At 46.6% G+C, this 20,785-nt stretch overlaps 1 long non-coding RNA gene across 5 annotated transcripts; it reads right to left on the reverse strand.

Moving 5' to 3' along the window:
• Window positions 1-1,351: 1,351 nt before the first annotated feature.
• LOC119868563 lies at window positions 1,352-18,561 on the reverse strand. Of its 5 annotated transcripts, none has more exons than XR_005387117.1 (5): window positions 17,902-18,561; window positions 13,997-14,128; window positions 12,711-12,950; window positions 3,791-3,918; window positions 1,352-2,723 (listed from the first exon to the last, which is right to left on the reverse strand). It is a non-coding gene; the product is annotated as an uncharacterized LOC119868563 (long non-coding RNA). The 5 variants fall into 5 exon arrangements; XR_005387116.1 differs by having other exon boundaries at window positions 12,711-12,759; window positions 17,902-18,553; XR_005387115.1 differs by lacking the exons at window positions 12,711-12,950; window positions 13,997-14,128; window positions 17,902-18,561 and adding exons at window positions 9,163-9,348; window positions 10,561-11,160.
• Window positions 18,562-20,785: the final 2,224 nt, after the last annotated feature.

The raw sequence follows: 20,785 nt of genomic DNA on the forward strand, positions 1-20,785 counted from the left end.
AGCATGGGTTAAAAAAATCAGATGCCTTTAAGTGGTCACCTTCTTTCCCTGTGATCTCTGGATTCTGTGCCCTGTGAGAAGCCCCACCCCCCCGTGACACTATAGACCTGTTCCCTCCCAACGCCCTCTGGTACTTTGAGATTTTAATCTGCTGGAACTTTCTTTTGGTGTGAGGGTGACATGGATCCAACTCCAGAGATTAGCCCGGTGTCTCAACATCGTTTATTGAGTGATCCGTGGTTCCCCACTGAGGTGAAGTGTCCTCTAACCTCTAAACCCGTACTTGGTTCTGATCTCGCACCTTTGCGCTTCCAGCTGCTTTAGGCTGGGGGCTGTGGGCTGTCCTGTCTGGAGCAGGGGTCTGAGGGATGTGGAAGGGAAAGTCTGGGTTGAGATGGGGAAGGAGGGACGGAGCCGAGAGGGAGGAGGAGGCCGGTGAGAGGAAGAGCAGGGAGGGAGGAGGAGAGGAAGGAGGACAGAGGAGAGACAGAGAAACTCTCCCAAGCAGAGGAGACTGGTTTCTTGAGGAAGGCTGGAGGAAAGCTCGGGGCGTCAGTGGGGGGGGGTGCTACAGGGGGCTCTGGGGTCCTCCCAGTCTTCCCGACGGTCTCAGATTTTCTCATGACAGGTGGGGCCCCCGTGCGTTGGTGCTCTTGCACTAAGGTCAGACACGCGGTGACGCTGGAGCTCCAGCTGCCATTGCAGCGTAGTGACTCTCCGAAGCCTGGTCCGAGCTGCGTCTTCTTGACATCCGCACCCGCTGGCTCCAGGCGCTAAGGGGCCTCGCCAGCAAGGCTGGAGAGGGGCCAGAAGGTTCCTTCTGGGTCCGGAGGCAACCGCGTGGAGGCTGGAGTAGTGGTTCCCAGGCTCTAGGTTACCCGAGGCCATCAGAAGTGACGATCTGCCCCGACCCCCCCCCCCCACGGGCACCTCTAGAGATGGTTTCCTGGCAGGGCGCCTGGGGGACTCGGTCAGGGGAGCAGCCAGCGCTTGCTCTCGGCTCCAGCCTTGATCCCAGGGTCACGAGTTCAGGCCCCGTGTCGGGCTCCACGCTGGGCGGGGGGCCTCCTTCAAAAGGAAAACGTGTGTGTTGTCTATACAGGCACTTTGGCAGGTGCGGCTCCTACCCAGAAATAATACGGATACTGTGTGCGCACGTGTACAAACGGGGGTCTCAGCAGCGCGCCCTAGCCCGAGTCTGTCTTCAGCCGGCACGTGGTCAGGTGGCCCGCTCGGGACGCCCTGCTCCTCTGGCCCCCACCTCCCACCCCCCCGCGTCACTGGGTGGCTCCGGCTTGTGCCACTTCCACCCGCTGAGCAAGACCGCGGAATCCAGATCCCCTGTCTCCCGAGTCTCTTGCTGTAGGAGCCGCAGCACACGGGGCGCGTGACCAGACGCGCTCCGACAGAACCAGGAGGCCCCTGGAGGCGCGGGAGGGGCTCCCCGAAGAGAAGCCAGGCTCGAGCATCAGAGTGTGGGGGAGGCGGGGTCACCGGGTGACAGTGGTCCCCTGCAAGGAATCTGGGGTCTTGACGCCGGGGGGCCGTGAGGAGGGGCCACGGGCGGGGCTGTTGCAGGGGCCTCCAGGGCCCAGATCTGTAGGGAGCACCTGGCATTGGAGAGTAGCCCTGAGGGAGACCCTGGGGCCCCGCCCTGAGGTGAACAGTGAGCCACCCGAGGAATGGCGGGTCAGAAGCCTACGCCCTCGGACAGAGCCAAGCCCCTGGGGGCTGAGGGGTGCAGGCCTGGTAGGACAGTGGGCAGCACTGGTAGTCCCGGCACACAGGGTGCAGGGCGTGTGCTCAGGCAAGCAGGCACCTCTGCCGTTGAGATGGCCCCAGGCTGCCCGACCAAGGCTCAGCAGCATCGGGACGCGGACTCAGGTTTCTGTCCTCGCAGTGACCATCTTTATGTTTCCACATGCAGGATGATCCTTTCACCATATGTTCAGGCGGAATTTGCACATTATTCAGGATTTTTGCCTCATTATTTTGCATATGTACTGTTGTTTCTGAGTTTGGGATTCGGTATGCTGTCTTGAGGTTGCTGGGATTTGAAAATGAACTTGTCAGATGTTGTTCCACCATTCTGACCTTGTAATATTGGGACGAGATGTTAGCAGAATCAGAAGACTTGATTCTGAAAAATTCATTCTGAAGAATTGATATGACTTGTAAAAGCATCTGTACCTGGGGTTTATTTATATGGGAGATCCTTGAAATCTTTTACAATGTCTTTCATGAGTCAATATCTTATTTTTTCTTTTTTTAAGGGATTTTATTTATTCATGAGAGAGAGGGAGAGACACAGGCAAAGGGAGAAGCAGGCTCCATGCAGGAAACCCAAGGCAGGACTTGATCCCAGGACCCCAGGATCATGCCTTGAGCCGAGGGGAGACACTCAACTGGTGAGTCACCCAGGTGCTTTCACGAGCCAATATCTTAAAATCACATTTTATTATGTTTTCCCATTTCACATGCATCCGATTTAAGGGCATAGATTTGCCTGTGTGGTGGAGTCGCACCACATGGACACATAACTTTGTGGATCCCATGGCGTGAACTCGAGAGAGACAGAGACATGAGGACATAACTTCCCAGATAAGCCCTTTTGTCTGACAAGGCTTCAAGCATGAGCTCCCAATGACACTCGGGCTTCAAATATCACAGAAACTTCTTGAATCACTTGTTAACATCCAGGGAACACAGTTTAGAAAACTGAGCTGTTTTTTGTTAAAAACAAACAAACACACACACACACACAAGTTAAATATCTCAACATCCTAGAGATAACTACTGTTGGTTAATTAACATTTTGGTGAATATTCTTCTAGGCATCTTTCTATGAATACATCCATATGAATATAAACGTCTATGTCTAGGTATATGCGTGCACACACAGGCACACACACATATACCCTTTTATCTTTAGTGGTCACCCCACAGAACCCTACGGAGATGAAGAAAAAGCAAAGTGGGATCCAATTAGTGTCAATTCCACTGCTCTTGCTGCCTCTCCTTATATCCTTGCCCTTACTTAAAAAAAAAAAATTTATTTGAGGTGCACCTGAGTGGCTCATTGGTGGTGTCTGCCTTCAGCTCAGGTCATGATCCTGGGGTCCTGGGATTGAGCCCTGTATCTGGCTCCCTGCTCTGCTGGGAGCCTGCTTCGCCCTCTCCCACTCCCCCTCCAGTGTGTGCTGTCAAATAAATAAATAGCCTTTAAAAAAGACCTATTTATTTTAGAAAGAGAGACATCATTAGCCAGAGGGGCAGAGGGAGAGAGAGAATATCCAACAGACTCTGAGCTGAGCGTGGAGCCCCACTTGGGGCTCGATCTCAGGACCCTGAGATCATGACCTGAATCAAAACCAAGAATCGGAGACTTGACCAACTGAGCCACCCAGGGCTCCTTTTGTTCTCTCTGTCTTCTTCTCTGCATGGTTCTTTGCTCCTGGCAATGCGAGAAATTACAAAGAGAGCTTCACCAGCCCCCACAAACCCTTGCTGACTGTACAGCCCTCGCTCTCTTTTGCCCTCACTACCCCAGGTTGGGAATCTCTCCAAAAGCGTCACAAACTTTCCTTTCAGCTAATGGTGAAGGTTGCTGTGCATGCCTTCCCAGATTGCCTCTGCTCTTATTGACAGATGTACTTCCGACATATATTTACAGAAACCAGAAGCCATGGCGAGAGGCAACCCCACCATCATCTCCGAATTCCTCTTCATGGGACTGTCAGAAGTGCCAGAGCATCAGGCCTTCCTCCTCAGCCTGTTCTTATCAACGTACCTGGTCACCACGGTGAGGAATCTCCTCATCATGCTGGTCATCAGTTCTTCCAAACACCAACCTCCTCACCCGCCACGAATTCTTCATAGCCAAGCTGTCCTGCATCAACATCTGCTTCAGCTCTGCCACTAGATAAAAAATGCTGGTCAAAGAGCTGGTCAAAGTAATAGTCACTAGCCAAATGACAAGCTTCAATATTTCATTCATAGGAAATATTGAAAATATATGAACCAAGCATTTAACTCAAGAAAGTAGGAAAACAGCAGCGTCAACACATGCAAAACAAAGAAGGGGGAAAAACTAACAACAATAAAAGCAGTAAGCATTCTGAACCCATGTAGAATGGGCCAGTGGAACCAAGTGCTGGTTCTTTGAAAAGACCCACAGTACAGAAGAAGTGACCGGGTGGAAATTTGGCAGGTGGATCATAAAAGGCTCTCCAGCTTCACTTGCTTTCTCCTAGCTAACTCTCACCAGGGAAGCTCCTCAGGAGATGAGATCCAGGTGGTAGGAAACTGAAGCCGCCAGCCAACAACCATGTGAGTGGCTTCTGTGAGCCGCTTCGGAAGCAGATTTGCTAGACCAGCCCAGCCCTCAGGTGACTGTAGCACTGACCAACAACTTCACTGTGACCTCACGAAAGACCCTGTGCTAAAACTACCCCGGCTACGCCACTCCTGGAACCCTGACTCTCAGAAACAACAGATGTCTGTTCCTTTAAGCTACTAAAGTTTGGAGTAATTTGCTATGCAGCGACAGACAACAATACACGTAAAGAAGACTATTCCTGTTAGCCAAAGGGATAATATCCTACGTTAGATTCAACAAATACTGCTACACACTCCTCCACAGATGTAGTGCCTTTGCATGCCCACAATGTGTGAAAGTGCCTCTATCTCCACAGTCTTGCCACCGCAGTAAACTGTCAAGACTTTTGATTTTTGGCAATCCAGTAGGTGAGAACTGGTATCTCCATGTATTTTAGATTTATATTTCTTTTTCTAAAAGATTTTATTTATTTACTCATGAGAGACACAGAGAGACAGCAAGAGAGGCAGAGACACAGGCAGAGGGAGAAGCAGGCTCCATGCAGGGAGCCCGATGTGGTACTCGATCCCGGGACCCCAGGTATACATCCCCAGGCCGAAGGCAGACGCTAAACGGCTGAGCCACTCAGGGATCCCAGCTTTATATTTCTGTTATGATTCAGCCTGAACACTTTTTTATGTTTTTTTAATAGATTTTATTTATTTATTCATGAGACACACACACACACACAGAGGCAGAGACACAGGCAGAGGGAGAAGCAGGCTCCATGCAGGAAGCCCGACATGGGACTCAACCCCGGGCCTCCAGGATCACACCCCAGGCTGAAGGCGGCGCTAAACCGCTGAGCCACCCGGGCTGCCCACTGTTTTATATGTTTAAGGACCATTTGCATTTCCTTTTCTGTGAACCATCTGCTAATATCCCTTTGCCCATTTTTCTTTTATTTCCTATCAATATTTAGCAGATTTTTTTTATATGTTAGGGATGTTAGCTCTTTGGAAGTGACATACATTGCAAAAGTGTTTTTCCTGTTTGTTATTTCTCTCTCTTTCTCTCTCTCTCTCTCTCTCTCTCTCTCTTTTTTTTTTTTTTTGGCTTCTGGAGTGATATTTTGACATGCAGACTATTAGTATCATGAAATTGGTCCTAACTTTCTCCAGGATATTCTATTTCTTAACAGAAGACTTTATTTATTTGAGAGATATATAGAGAGAGAACACAATCAGAGGGGAGGAGCAGACGGAGAAGGAGAAGCCTACTCCCTGCTGAGCAGGGAGCCTGATTTGGGGCTCAATCCGGGACCCTGAGGTCATGACCTGAGGCCTAAGACAGATGATTAATTGAGCCGCTGAAGTGCCACTGGGATATTGTGTTTAGAATTCTTTCTTTCTTTCTTTCTTTCTTTCTTTCTTTCTTTCTTTCTTCTTTCTTCTTTCTTCTTTCTTTCTTTCTTTCTTTTCTTTCTTCTTTCTTTCTTTCTTTCTTCTTTCTTTCCTCTTTCTTTCTTTCTTTCTTTCTTTCTTTCTTCTTTTCTTTCTTCTAGAGAGAGAGAGAGAGAGAGAGGCAGAGACACAGGCAGAGGGAGAAGCAGGCTCCATGCAGGGAGCCCGACATGGGACTCCATCCCAGGTCTCCAGGATCACACCCTGGGCCGATGGCCGAGCTAAGCCATGGAGCCACCCGGGCTGCCCGGGATATTCTTTTGAAATGTACATAATTCTAACGTTTATCTGGAACAACATGAAAAAGTAACCAGGAACCTGCTGAAAAAGGACCCTAATGACCAGAGAATAGCTAGTAGACCCATCAAAATGCCTACCAATGCTAAATGTAGTGAGAACATGCTGTTGTGTTGTATGTTTACACTAACACAGAGAATATTCCAGGATGATTTAGACCTGGATAGATACAGGATGTTTTCCAAGATCTTGAGGAAAAATAATTATCATGGGCAGAGGAGCTAAGAGCCCAGTGATGCCGAGAGGACCGCCAGAAGCTTCACACAGATGTTTCAGTCATTTTCTCCAAATGCCCTGAAAATGACAAGATGTGGCTGAGGAAGACACAGACACTCTCCCCTAAGTGGAAAACAAAACAGCCCAAGGATCCTAATCATCTCAAGAGTCTTTCGGGCATTCCCTTCTTTTACTATAAGCATTCTACTCTAGTCAAGGGGAACATCTTTCTCTTTCCATGGAAGAAGCTACAAAGAAACTGGGAGAAATGAATAGATGATGAGGTTGTTCGTATTGGAAAAAATCTAGGGTGGATATTTGTTGCATAAGCAGCTAAGAGAAACCAGATGTAAAAAGAGAAAGAAAGAAAATGGACTTCCAGGTTCTAGTTCAGCATATAAGAGATTGGAAGTTGTCACTCTGTCCCAACAATCAGCCAAAAGCCGAACAAACAAAATCAAAAACCCTTGCTAGAAGTGTCAGAGAACCGGGGTTACGGGGCAAATCGCTGCACCCCAAATGGAAGAGACAGATAAAGAGAATCACAACTGGAGCGCCTGGGTGGCTCAGTTGGTGAAGTCTCTGCCTTCGGCTTGGGTCACGATCCCAGTGTCCCGGGATCAAGCCCTGCATTGGGCTCCCTGCTTGGTGGGGAGCCTGCCTCTTCCTCCACCCTGCCACACCACTCATGCTCTCTTTTACTATCTCTCTCTCTCTCTCTCCCAAGAAGTACAATCTTTTAGAGAGAGAGAGAGCATCACAACTGACCCACAAGCAGACACCTCTATGAGAACCAGTGACAGGGTGGGAAACCTTGAATTGTAGTTGACCGATTGCTGGAGGCTCAGTGGGGACAGGTCTGAGGGCGACCCAGGCATAGGGCGGCCCCTCATTATTGTGAGCTTCACCTTAAGGAACTCTACCAAGTCCTTACAGTGCATACTGAAGAAACAGCCTCTCGTGCTTCTAGCAGGGGAATGGAAAAGGTACCCATCGTGACATATACCAGACCATTCTCATCCTAAAGTCTGCTCGCCAGAGAAACTATCTGGCCACAGCCTGACCTGCTGGGGTTTTATCAGAGCCTAACTGCCTGGGGAAGGGAAATACACAACTCCAGCCCTCTGCAGCCAATCCTGACCCACCTAAAAGCGGGAGGACTGAGATGCAGGCATGAAGTCTGCAGCCCCAGGTCACAGGCTCACCAGAGACGGGCCTCATCATATTATTACAGAATGCTTCCCTGACCCCGCTCGCATCACTAAAGGCCTATTTACAACAGTTCCGTTTACCCAGTAAAGCACGTCCAACTACCAAGAAAAACTTAGAAGGTGTGCTAAAGGGCATAAAACAGTTTGAAGAGGCACAGCAAGTATCAGAATCAGATTCAGATAGAAGAGAAATGGTGGGATTGTCAGACTAACAAAATGACCATGATTAATATGCTCAAGGCTCTAGCGGAAAAGTGTACAATGTGCAGGAACAAATGGGTAAAGTGAGCAAAGAGATGGAAAATCTAAGCAAGAGTAAAAGAAAATGCTAGAGATAGAAACCACTGTAATAGAAATGAAGAACGTATTTGATGGGCTCAGTAGTAGGCTGGACATTGCTGAGGAAAGAATCTCCTTAGTTTATTTATTTTTAAAAGATTTTATTTATTTACTCATGAGAGACACACACAGAGAGAGGCAGAGACACAGGCAGAGGGAGGAGCAGGCTCCACGCAGGGAGCCCGACTTGGGACTCGATCCCGGGACCCCAGGATCACGCCCTGGACCGACGGCAGCGCTAAACCGCTGAGCCACCCTGGCTGCCCGAATCCCTTGAGTTGAAATATATGCAGTGAAAACCTTCAAAACTGAACAAGGAAAGAGACAAGAACGTATAAAACATAGAACCCGATATCCACGGACTGTGGGACAGTCACAAAAAGTGTAACATATTTCTAATGGGAGTGCCAGAGGAGTCAAGAGAGAAGGAACCAAAGAAATATCTGAAGCAATAATAACTGATAATTTTCCAAAATTCATGTGAGATGCCAAACCACAGATTCAGGAAGCTCAGAAAATATCAAGTAGGATAATCCCCCAAAACATTGTATCTAGGCATAACATATTTAAACTGCAGAGAAAGATAAAGAAAACGTCAATAAAGAAGCCAGAGAACAATACAACTTCTCTATAGAGGAGTAAAAAATAAGAATTACATCCAACTTCTCCTCAAAACCAGAGAAATAAAGAGAAAGTAGACTGAAATATTTAAAGTATTCAGGGGCAAAACCCCCCACCAATCTAGAATTCTATATCCTACAAAAGTGTCCTTCAAAACTGAAAGGAAATACTTTCTCGGACAAAGAAAAGTTGAGTGAACCAGTAAACGTACCCTTGCAAGAGATGTTAAAAGTTCTTCAGAGAGAAGGAAAATGGTCAGAAACTCAGATCAACATACAGAAAGGAAGAGCATTGAGAGAAGGATAAGTGAAGGGACAATAAAAACTTTTCTTTTTTTTAAAAGATATTTCAAAGCTCTTTTTTTGAAGATTTTATTTATTCACGAGAGACACACAGAGAGAGGCAGAGACACAGGCAGAGGGAAAGCAGGCTCCCCTCGGGGGGCCCGATGCGGGACTCGATCCTAGGACCCCGGGATCACCACCCTAGCCAAAGGCAGACGCTCAGCCGCTGAACCACCCAGGTGTCCCCGAAAAACTTTTCCTTATTTTTAATTACCCTAACAGATGTGTGTTCAGAATCTTACCGGCAATAGTACATTTGACGATTCTAGCTTATGTATATGTGACATGCATAACACCACGGAGGCAAGAGATGGGAGGCAGGAATTAGAATTACTTTCTTCTAAAGTACTTACACTACCAGCGAAGGGATACTGTGTTATTTGAAAGCGGACTTGCAGGGAGGCCTGGGTGTCTCAGTGCTTGAGCATCGACCTGCCTTTGGCTCAGATCATGACCCCGGAGTCCTGGAAGCGAGTCCCGCGTGAGGCTCCCTGCAGGGAGCCTGCTTCTCCTTCTGCCTGTGTGCTGCCTCTGGGTCTCTGATGAATAAACAAAATCTTAAAAAAAAAGAAAGAAAGAAAGCAAGCAAGCAGACTTGGAACAGTTGCAAGTGTATATGGAAAACTCTAGGGAAACAAAACTAAAGATTAATAACAACATTATTACTATGCTAAGAAAGGAAAGTAGAATCATGTAAAAAGATAAAACCACAAAAGAGAGAAAAGGACTGGAAGACAAAATTATGAACAGAGAGTAAAGGTAACCAGTAGAAAGCAGTAACAAACGTGGTTAAGTATTATTGCAACTACACGAATAATCCCTTCAAACATCAATAGTCTAACTACACCAGTGAAAAGACAGAGATCGTCAGAATGGCTAAAAACCTGAAATCCAACTGTGTTGTCGACAAGAAACTAATTCTAAATATAAAGACGTGTAGACAAACGCTAACGGGGTGGAGAAAGTTATAGCAGGCTAACGCTCATCGAAAGGTAGCTGGAGTGGCTACATTAATTTCGTATCAGGGAAATTATAAGGAATAAAGAGAAGTATCACATAATGATAAAGGGGTCATTTCACAAAAAAAGCCGTCATGACGTTTAATGTGTACGTACCTACCCACAGAGTGTCAAAATACATGCGGCCAGAGCTGATAGAATTGCAAGGAGAAACAGATGGCTTCGCTATTACAGGTGGTGCTATTGCTGGGTGTGTGTGTCCCCCTAAACCTTGTATGGTGAAATATAATCCCCAACGTGATAATATTTGGAAGTGGGGCTTTGGGGAGGTGATTAAATCACGAGGGGAGAGCCCTCAAGAATGGCATTAGTGCCCTTACAAAGGAGGCCCCAGAGAGCTCCTTTGTCCTCTTTCACCATGGGAGACACAGCAAAAAGACAGCCAGCTATGAACCAGGAGGTGGGAGTTCACCAGACCCCACATTTTCAGCGGCTGGACTGTAAACTTGGCCAGCGTCTAGAACTGTGGGAAATAAATGCTTGTTGTTTGTAAGCTACCCTGTCTCCGGTGTGTTTGTTATACCAGCTGAAATGGACTAGGGTACTTGGGGACTTCATCACCCACCTATCAGAAATGGGCAGATCCAGGAGGCAGAAAACTAGTGAGGACATAGTTAAATCCAACAGCAACGTCAATCAACTCTAAATGACATGCAGAAGCTACTTTGTACAGCAACAGCAGAGCACACAGTCTTTTCAAGCTCGCATGGAACATTCATCAGGATTAGTCACCTTAGGGCCGCCCGGGCGGGTCAGCGGTTGAGCATCTGCCTGTGGCTCAGGGCGTGATCCCAGGGTGGTGGGATCGAGTCCCTCATCGGGCTGCTTGCATGAAGCCTGCTTCTCCCTCCGCCTCTGCTTCCTCTCTCTCTGTGTGTCTCTCATGGATATATTTAAAAAAAAAAAAAAAAAGACCCACGGTATAGATATAAAAAAAAAGGAAAACACAAATAGACAACATTATGAATGATAATACCTTTTTAGCAATAATCGCACCTTGAATAAACCTCATTGGCTACGATCTGCCACTGCACAAAGCTTATCGATAAGAATACCTAACAACAGACTTAAATAAATGGAGGAGGGGCGCCTGGATGGCTTAGTCATTTGGGTGTCCAACTCTTGGTTTCGGCCGGGGTCCTGATCTCGGGGTCATGGGATCGACCCCTGCACTGGGCCCCGTACTTCTGAGAGTCTGCTCGAGATGCTCTCTCCCTCCTCTTCCGCACTTCTCGCTGTTCACATGCGCTCTCTCTACATAAAAATAATACTTTAGGGGATCCCTGGGTGGCGCAGCGGTTTGGCGCCTGCCTTTGGCCCAGGGCGCGATCCTGGAGACCCGGGATCGAATCCCACATCGGGCTCCCGGTGCATGGAGCCTGCTTCTCCCTCTGCCTGTGTCTCTGCCTCTCTCTCTCTCACTGTGTGCCTATCATAAATAAATAAAAAAAAAAATTAAAAAAAAAGTTAAAAAAAAAAGATATGACATTTAAAAAAAAATAATAATACTTTATATATATAATATATATATGGAGGAAAATGTTAAAATCCACAAAAATGCTCCGTATGGTTTTATGACACTGTCATAAAATTAAAAGGCGATGGACAGTTTTCCCAAAAAGAGTGAAACAGAGGTTTCACTCGAGGAGAGAAAACCAAATTGACTCCTCGAAAAGAAAGATGAAATAGAATCAAAGATCCGCTTTGCCAGAAGGCGGTAGGTGCAGCTCATTCCATCAACCCTTTAAGCAAACAATTGTTCCTCTGCTATTTAAACAGTTGCAGATGATAAAAAAAAGCTTCTCAACGCGACCTAGAAGGTCAGCACTACCACCGCCATACCAAAGCCTGAGTGCAAGGTGGTACACAAAGAGAAAAATTTTAATTTTACTTTGTTAGGATTCTTATTTCTTTATTCATGAGAGACAGAGAGAGAGAGAGAGAGAGAGGAGAGAGAGAGAGAGGCAGAGACACAGGCAGAGGGAGAAGCAGGCTCCCTGCAGGGAGCCCGATGCGGGATTCGATTCCGGGTCTCCAGGATCACTCCCTGGGCTGAAGGCGGCGCCAAACCGCTGAGCCACTCAGGGATCCCCGAGAAAAAATTTTAAAGTGATCAGGACACCCCTTTTAAAATAATCTGGGCAACTTTGTACATGTTGAAGCACTAGAGGCATCCTAGTAAGATCAGGAATAAGACAGGGGTCCCCGCTACCACAAGGGTCATTTAACAGTGTGTCAAAATGCTAGCCAAGAGGAAAGCAGCACAGAGAGGTAGCAGTTATCAGTATAGGAAAGGAAGGGTCAAAAAGTATCATTATTTGTAAATGTGACTGTCTTTCTAGAAAATTCTGACGAATCAACTGAATCCTGGTACTAAGAGGAACATACCCAAAATTCATCAAAATAAGTGATACAAGGGTGCCTGGGGGGCTCAGTCGGTGAAGCTTCTGCCTTCGGCTTGACTTGTGGTCCTGGAGTCTGGGGATCAGGCCCATGTTGGACTACCTGCTCAGCAGGTGTGTATGTGTGTGTGTGACTGCCTCTCCCTCTGCCTCTCCTGCCGCTCGTGCTGTCTCTCAAATAAATAAATAAAATCTTTAAAAAAAAGAAATACTATGGGGCACCTCGGTGGTCAGGGGAGGAGCGTCTGCCTTCGGCTGAGGTCGTGATCCCAGGGTCCTGAGATCAAGTCCCACATCGGGCTCCCCACACGGAGCCTGCTTCTCCCTCTGCCTGTGTCTCTGCCTCTCTCTGTGTCTCTCATAGGTAAATACATAAAATCTTTTTTTACAAAAGTAAAATGATTTAAACAGAGAGGCTTTGAGGGACAAATCGACATACAGATTACAATTCAGGAAACAATAGAAGGTTCACAAACATACCTCGTCCAGAAGACCAAATCAGCAGGCAGGTGTCATCTAACACGTGATGCTGGGGAAAAAAGCAAAAATCCTGTCAGCTTTTCACAGCAAAATTATTCTTAGGCGGATAAGAAGAGGTAAATATAAGACAGGAAACTTTTTAAAGATATTCTATTGACAATACACACTCAAGACGAAGGGAAACCTCTGCATCAAACAGGCAACGGAAGGGATCACACGTCAAACCTGGTGCGTACCGACCTATGAATAAAGAGGCAATTGAAGAAACATCTGCCATCTGTATAACAAAACACTAATATCCTATTAATTGTAAAAGCTCATTATAAAGGGTTCAAATATCCAAGCCATGAGGATACAAAAACAAAGCGAACCAAAAGGATGACAAGACAATTCTCAGAGAGGGAGGAACAGAATGACTTGTTAGTCAACTATGAAAAAACTCAGGGCGGTTAATAAAGAAACGTGCATCGAAAGAAACTACCACTTTCCCCGATGCAGACAGCAGGGCGGTACGGGGAGGTCCGACCCCGGGGGAGGAGGTCGACCCATACACCTTCCCACCCACACTGGCCAAGATCCTAGAGCCTTCGTGCTGAGGGACCCGTCGCAAAGCCTCTGGGATAAACTCGCGCACGTGTGCTTTGTGTTCTACAAATACACACATGGTCGTAGTGACAGACGATGTCACCGTCACAGAGGAACGTACACTGGGCCGCCCCGCAGCACCGGGTCTGCGGTCGCCGCACCCCCACAGCGGCACTGCCCCACGGGGTATCCCGAACCCCAAGTGGCTGTTGAGCACACTCAACGGGGGGAGGGTGTAGGTGTCAAGTGCACGCGGAATTAGGAAAACACCGTGACTGGAATGCAAAATACCTCGTTAATACTCTTACTGACTATACACGGCCCAACGATCATATGTGGGATAGGACTGGGTTCAGTAAAACGGATGGAAATTATTTTGTCCCTTTTTTTTTTTTTTTTTTTTTTTTTTCTTGGCTCCCTTAGTAAGTTCCCAAAGAGTTTCTCCTGCACGTTTTCGTGGTGAGTTCATTCCGGAGTGTGTCATGGGCTTTACCGTCCCGGGACACGGGGCCCTGCTGACCCTTACTAGTTACCGCTTTATTTAGGGAGGCTCTTAGCTTTGTACTTCCACGGGGCCACTTTGCTGAGTGCTCTTATTTGTAATGTTCTCCAGTAGGATCACCGTGTGTCGTCAGGCAGGCAGTCATAGCATCCTGAAATGATGATTACTGTACCTCCTTCTGTTAGATATTTCTACTTACGTCTTTTTTCCGTGCCTGGTTTAATTTTCTACTTGACACGATAATCGCGTGGAATCATAGTGGTCATACGCAGTATGTGTGTTTTGCTCCAGACTTCAATGGAGATGCTCCTCCTGCTCTTTGGATTCTGAACTGTTGGTAGAAATACGTAATGTAAAGTAAGAATTCCCCTCGTCTGACTATATCAATGTTTTTTTCCTTTTTATAAAGCAAAAAGGACATTCGATCTTGTTGGAGGCTTCTGTAACGTCTGTGGAGAAATGATCACGTGGTTCTTCACTTTAGATCGATTAAAATGGTGTATGATTTCCACAGATTTTCTAACACGGAACCATCCTTACACTCCCCAGTCAATCCCTCTTGGTCACGTTTTATTTTTTTATCGAGGCGTAGCTGACGTACAGTACTATGTTAGTTTCCGATGCACGGCACAGGGATTCAACAGTTTTATACGTAGGAGGCGACCACCAGGATGGGTCTAGCTACCACCTGTCACCACGCAAAGTTGTTAAGATACAACTGACTGGGATCCCTGGGTGGCTCAGCGGTTCGGCGCCTGCCTTTGGCTCAGGGCCCGATCATGGAGCCCCCGGGTCGAGTCCCACGTCGGGCTCCCGGTGCATGGAGCCGGCTGCTCCCTCTGCCTGTGTCTCTGCCTCTCTCTCTCTCTCTATGTCTATCATGAATAAATAAATAAAATATTTAAAAAGTATATAATTGAGTACATTCCCTATGGTGTACATTGCATCCCTGGGTCTTATTTATTTTAAAACTGGAAGTTTTGTACCTCTTAATCTCCTTCCCCTATTTTACTTATCCTCCCACTCGCTGGTGGTCTGTGAAGCACCAGATCGTTCTCTGTATCCTAAGTGTTTGTGCTTTATTTCGTTTTTTTACATTCCACATACAAGTGAAATCGTACGATATCTGTGTTTCTCTGTGCGAGTTATTTCACGTAGCAGAAGGCCCTCTAGGTCCATCCATGTTGCTGCAAATGGAAAAAGATCTCATCCTACTTTTTAAGGTTTTATGTTTGTACTCATGAGAGACACAGAGACAGAGGCAGAGACGCAGGCAGGGGGAGAAGCAGGCTCCGTGCAGGGAGCCGGACGCGGGACTCGATCCCGGGACCCGGGATCACGACCTGAGCCACCCAGGCGGCCCTCATTCTTTTGTGATGGCTGAGTAACATTCGTGTGTGTGTGTGTGTGTGTGTGTGTGTGTGTGTGTGTGTGTGAGAGAGAGAGAGAGAGAGAGAGAGAGAGAGAGAGAGGGAGAGAGAGGGAGCTCTTTACCCACTCATGTCTTGGTGGACACTGAGGCTCTTTCCATGCCTTGGCTGTTATTGTGAACAGTGCTCCGGTGAACACAGGAGGGCACAGATCTATCTGAATTAGTGGCTTCTTTTAAGAGTTTGTTTTTTCAGTCATCTTGACACCCAGTGTGGGGGCTTGAACCCACAGGCTCGAGATCCAGAGTTGCACATTCCGCCAGCGCAGCCAGCCAGGTGCCCCTGATTTAGTGCCCTTACTGTCTTCCCTAAGTACACAGAGGTGGAATGGCTGGATCCTACGGTGGTTCTACTTGTAATTTCTTGAGGACTCTCCATGCTGTTTTCCACAGCCGCTGTGCCATTTGGCATCCCCCCCGCCCCCATATCTCAAGGATTTAAATGAGCTACTACATCCTGTTTGGCATAATTCCATTTAGCAGTTGCGCACCGATAGTCGTAAGAATCATTCATAGCTTCATCGTCTGTGCTCTCTCCAGGGGCATCGATCCTCCATAAGCAGCATATGGAAGTTGTAACTCTTTTAATGCCGTGGACTACTTTAACATAGCACCGGAGTGGTCTGCGTCTTAAAGATTTGCTTGAATTGCCCTCTAAAGTCAGCTGACCTAGTACTTTTTTAGAAAGAAGACGTTATTTGTTCACTTGAGAGAGAGAACGCGAGCAGGAGGAGGAGCAGAGGGACAGGGAGACGCCGAGCTCCTGCTGAGCAGGGCGCCCGACTCAGGCCCCCGGGATCGTGACCTGGGCGGAAGGCAGACGCTGAACCCACTGAGCCGCCCAGGGGCCCCGACCCAGTACTTTTTACAGCAGCTGCTTTTGAACCACATTTCCTATTTCTTTTGTAACAACCGATGAGGGGGCGCCCGGTGGCCCGCTCGGTGAAGCCTCTGCCTTCAGCTCAGGGCCCGATCCCGGGTCCTGGGGTCGAGCCCCACGTCGGGCCCCGAGCTCGCTGGGGAGTCTGTTTCTCGCCCTTCCTCTGCCTTTCTCCCTGCTCATGCTCTCTCTCTCGCTTTCTCTCTCGAATAAATAAATAAAAGAAAATCATAAAATAATAGCATCAAACCAGTCTTTACTGTTTTACAGTTTCCCTTTCCTCGTGGCAGTGTCGGTCATTTATGCCTCCGCGGGAGGACAGACCTTTGACCGTTCCCCAATCGGATTGACATGCAGTCGAGTAACTACTGTCTGATTCCACACCAGTTCCTCTAACTCTGTGCTCGTCTACTGACTTTCTTGTCTTGTTGCGTGTATTGGGGCTTTCTTTCTCCCCTTTTGGATGAGTATCTTAGCTGACGGATCACCTTTTTTTTTTTTTTTTTTTTTTTTAAGAACCACTTCTCAAATTTATCAGTTGTGTTATTTTCCTGATTAACTGACTCCTGCATTTATATTGCATGTTTCCTTCCCTAGTTATTCTTCAGCTTATTTCTGGCCTGTGTCCTCATGATTTGCAGTGGATACTTTATTCATTTTCATATTTTCTGGCTCATTCACACAAGTAGGTAAGGCTATACATGTTCTTCCTGTTTTTTTTTTTTTTTTTAAGATTTTAATTATTTCTTCATGAGAGACACAGAGAGAGGCAGAGACACAGGCAGAGGGAGGAGCAGACCCTTTGCGGGGAGCCCGATGCGGGACTCGATCCCGGGACCCCGGGATCACGCCCTCGCCTAAGGCAGACGTCCAACCTCTGAGCCACCCAGGTTCCCCTCTTTGTACATTTACATACAGTTATACCTCGATTGCATGATAAAGTGGCTTTAAATGACACCTAAACTCCTCCACCCGGCTCCAAAATATGAGGCAACCAGGATATCTATAATACGACGCTCCACAGTCTTTCCACCTTCCCTCTCAATGAGCTTGATGATGTTGTTTCCACATTATCGGGCAAAATAACATTGACATTCTCCTTTATGATTATAATTCCTACACCTTTACTACTTTTCCTCTCCATACCGTTTTTTGGTGGCGTAACATTCATATAGAAAAGTGCACAAACCCTATACGTAGAGCTCTACATATCGCCACCGAACCCCGGCAGCAATCAAGAAACCAAACCATTCGAATCAATACCAGTACCCCGGGAGTCACCTGCGCCCCTTCCCCAGTAACTGCTCCCGCTCTGCTCCCAGAAGTGGCCAACCTGGCTTTTAATGACACCCGGCAAGTGTTTTTGCTTGGTTTTGAAGGTTATAAAAATGCAGTTATATAGGATGGTTTCTCTAGTGCCTGGTCTCCTCTGCTCATGGTATGTCTCTAAGGCACATGTTTCCCGCTGCACATGGCTCTGGTTTTTACGTTTTCATTCATGTATGATATTCCATCACATGACTACACCACAGCTTTTTTTCATCCATTCTAGTGCTTCTGGAGTTTTCATGTTTTTGACTATTATAAGTAACGTGTCTACGAATTTCATGTTTGAAAAATGTTATACACATGCAGATATGTACAGAGATGCAGTTCTGGTGAGACCGATGGAGGAGTTTTCAGGTTATTTTGTTCATGACTTCGCTGGAACCACAAGATCCCCCTATGACACATTTACCCAGCGCTCTAAATGACAGCACATCACACGGTTAGGGAACGAAGAACATTACTCTACCAGGTAGCAGAGGATACGGCCAAAAATGTGAAGATAGGTGGCTGCAGAGTTCATGCCCAGAATCCAACACAAGTCCCGAGTCCTCGTGGGAAGGTAGGGTTCGTTAGCCAGGACATCAGCAGTTGTGTCATAAGGGTCCACCCCGACCCAGAGACGTGACTGGAGAAAAAGGTTAAAATTAAGAGTCAGAAGCCAGAGTGGAACCAATCTGGAAAGAGTACGTAAAGAACAGTAGTGAAATTATTTGGGTCACTCAACTGAGAAGAAACAGAAAGCTGGTCTTGACCTTGCTTATTATCGAATACTAAATTCCCAAGAGAATCAGAGGTGTTTCAATCGGGGGGGAGGATTAAAAGCATACAATTAAGTAGATAATATGAAACCATGAATATGAACACACTGATGGAGAACTTTTAGGTATAATACCAAAGCCAGAAGCCATGAATGAATAAAAGTATTCAGTATTTGATCATAAACAAATGATAAAAAATATATATATAAAAAAGTATATAAACACATGATAAATCTGTGGCAAAAAATATCACGAAAAAACAAAAAAACCCACAACGGGAATGACTGAAAAAGTTATGTGTAATCAACAACTGAACGGAGCATGATATAAAAAATCCAGAATCGGGGATCCCTGGGTGGCGCAGCGGTTTGGCGCCTGCCTTTGGCCCAGGGCGCGATCCTGGAGACCCGGGATCGAGTCCCACGTCGGGCTCCCGGTGCATGGAGCCTGCTTCTCCCTCTGCCTGTGTCTCTGCCTCTCTCTCTCTCTCTCTCTCTCTCTCTCTCTCTCTCTGTGACTATCATAAATAAATAAAAATAAAAAAAATAAAATATGGACTTATAAAAAAAAAATCCAGAATCCCTGCCTCCCCCCAAATCAATCTCCCTCTCTTTTGCAGAAAAATGTTGGCTTCTGGGCCGCCTCGGGGGCTCAGTGGTTGAGCGTCTGCCTTTGGCTCAGGTCTTGATCCCGGGGTCCTGGCGTGAGGTCCCACATCGCGATCCTCAATCCTCGCGGGGAGCCTGCTTCTCCCTCTCTATGCCTCTGCCTTTCCCTCTGTGTCTCTCAGGAAGAGATAAAATATTTGAGAAAAGAAAAACATTAGTCACGTTCTGCACCATAAGACACAACTTGAAATTTAAAAGAATAGAAACAGGGGATCCCAGGGGCTCAGCGGTTCAGCGCCTGCCTTCGGCCCGAGGCGTGATCCTGGAGTCCCGAGATCGAGTCCCACATCAGGCTCCCTGCATGGAGCCTGCTTCTCCCTCTCTATGCCTCTGCCTTTCTCTCTGTGTCTCTCAGGAATAAATAAAATATTTGAGGAAAAAAAAAAAAACACTTTAGTCACGATCCGCACCATAAAACAAAACGTAAATTTAAATTAATAGAAACGATAGGGTATGTGCTCTCAGACCATAACAGAATTAAACTACAAGTCAGTACAAAAAGAGAACAGTAAAAGTCCCACTATACTTGGAGATTTAATGTTATTGAAAAAACACAGGGATCGAAAAAAATCTCAAAAGAAATGCCGAGGTATTTTTAACTAAATGAAAATAAAAATACGACTTTTCAAAATTTGTAGAATGCAGCAAGATTGATGCCTAGAGAGAAATATATCTCATGGAATACATGCATTAAAAAGAAAGATCTAAGATCAATCTAAGTTTCCTCCTTAGGAAAGTAGGAAAAGAAGAGCAAATTATTTTTTTTAAGATTTAGTTATTTAATTATTCATGATAGAAAGAGAGCGAGAGAGGCAGAGACACAGGCAGAGGGAGAAGCAGGCTCCATGCAGGGAGCCCGACACGGGACTCGATCCCGGGACTCCAGGATCCCGCCCCGGGCCGAAGGCAGGCAACAAACCGCTGAGGCACCCAGGGATCCCCAAGAAGAGCAAATTAATGCAAAGTAGGCAAAAGCCAAGAATTATAAGAATTAGAGGAGAGCTCAATGAAATTGAAAACAGAAAAGAGGAAAAACAAAAGCTGCTTCAAAGGATCAGTAAAGCCAGGCAAATAAGCCTCAGGAGAGGCAAACGAGGAAAAAAAACGCTAAGTCTCTAGGTAGGCTAACAAAGATTTTTTTAAAAAGACACCAATTATTACCACTATGAGAAATGAAAGAGAAATGAAAGACTTCCACACTGTGAAGCTGCCGCTGCTACCCCCACGAGGTGGGAGGGGGGCGGACAAGGTCAGCACCTTCTCTGCCCCCCCCCCCTTGGAGCCCTTCAAGCCCCCCAGTGCCTGGTAGCACTGCTGCCAGCCCCAGTCGCTGCCATGTCACACACCCCCTCCACTGCCCCCCGGGGCAGAGTTTGCACAAAGTCCCCCCATAGTATAAGGGGAGCCACGTGAGGGGCAGGGGGGACGGGGAGGAGGTCTGTTCCCCCTGGTGGGGCTGGCGGGGTGTGTAGCTGCCCCCCACCTCTCCCTACTTCTCGCCCCTCAATAAAATGATCTTAAACCGCAAAAAATTAAAAATGAAAATGATTTTTAATATGCATACTTGATTGTTTATTAATATGGCTTGTTTTATATATTGCTAACACATAATTATATAACATAAAAACAAACAGATTAATCACCTTAAAATATTTAACCACACAGACCTTTAAAGCAAAGGAATAATCGTGTCACGGGGCTTTAATGTGTATAAAGGCGATAGGTGGGAGAGCTACGTTGAATGAATGACGGGAAAAGGAGTCGAATGGGACAATATACAATATACAATGGGACAATACAAAGAGTACATCTAAATCAATACGTAGAAGAAATGCAGTGAATATAAAATAGCATGGAAATATGTGTGTGAATACATGTACAATGTTTTTGGTGTACATAAATTATTCCAATGAAATACTTAGGA

Source organism: Canis lupus, unplaced genomic scaffold (assembly GCF_011100685.1).
Source record: "Canis lupus familiaris isolate Mischka breed German Shepherd unplaced genomic scaffold, alternate assembly UU_Cfam_GSD_1.0 chrUn_S1882H2081, whole genome shotgun sequence".
NCBI classification, from domain to species: domain Eukaryota; kingdom Metazoa; phylum Chordata; class Mammalia; order Carnivora; family Canidae; genus Canis; species Canis lupus.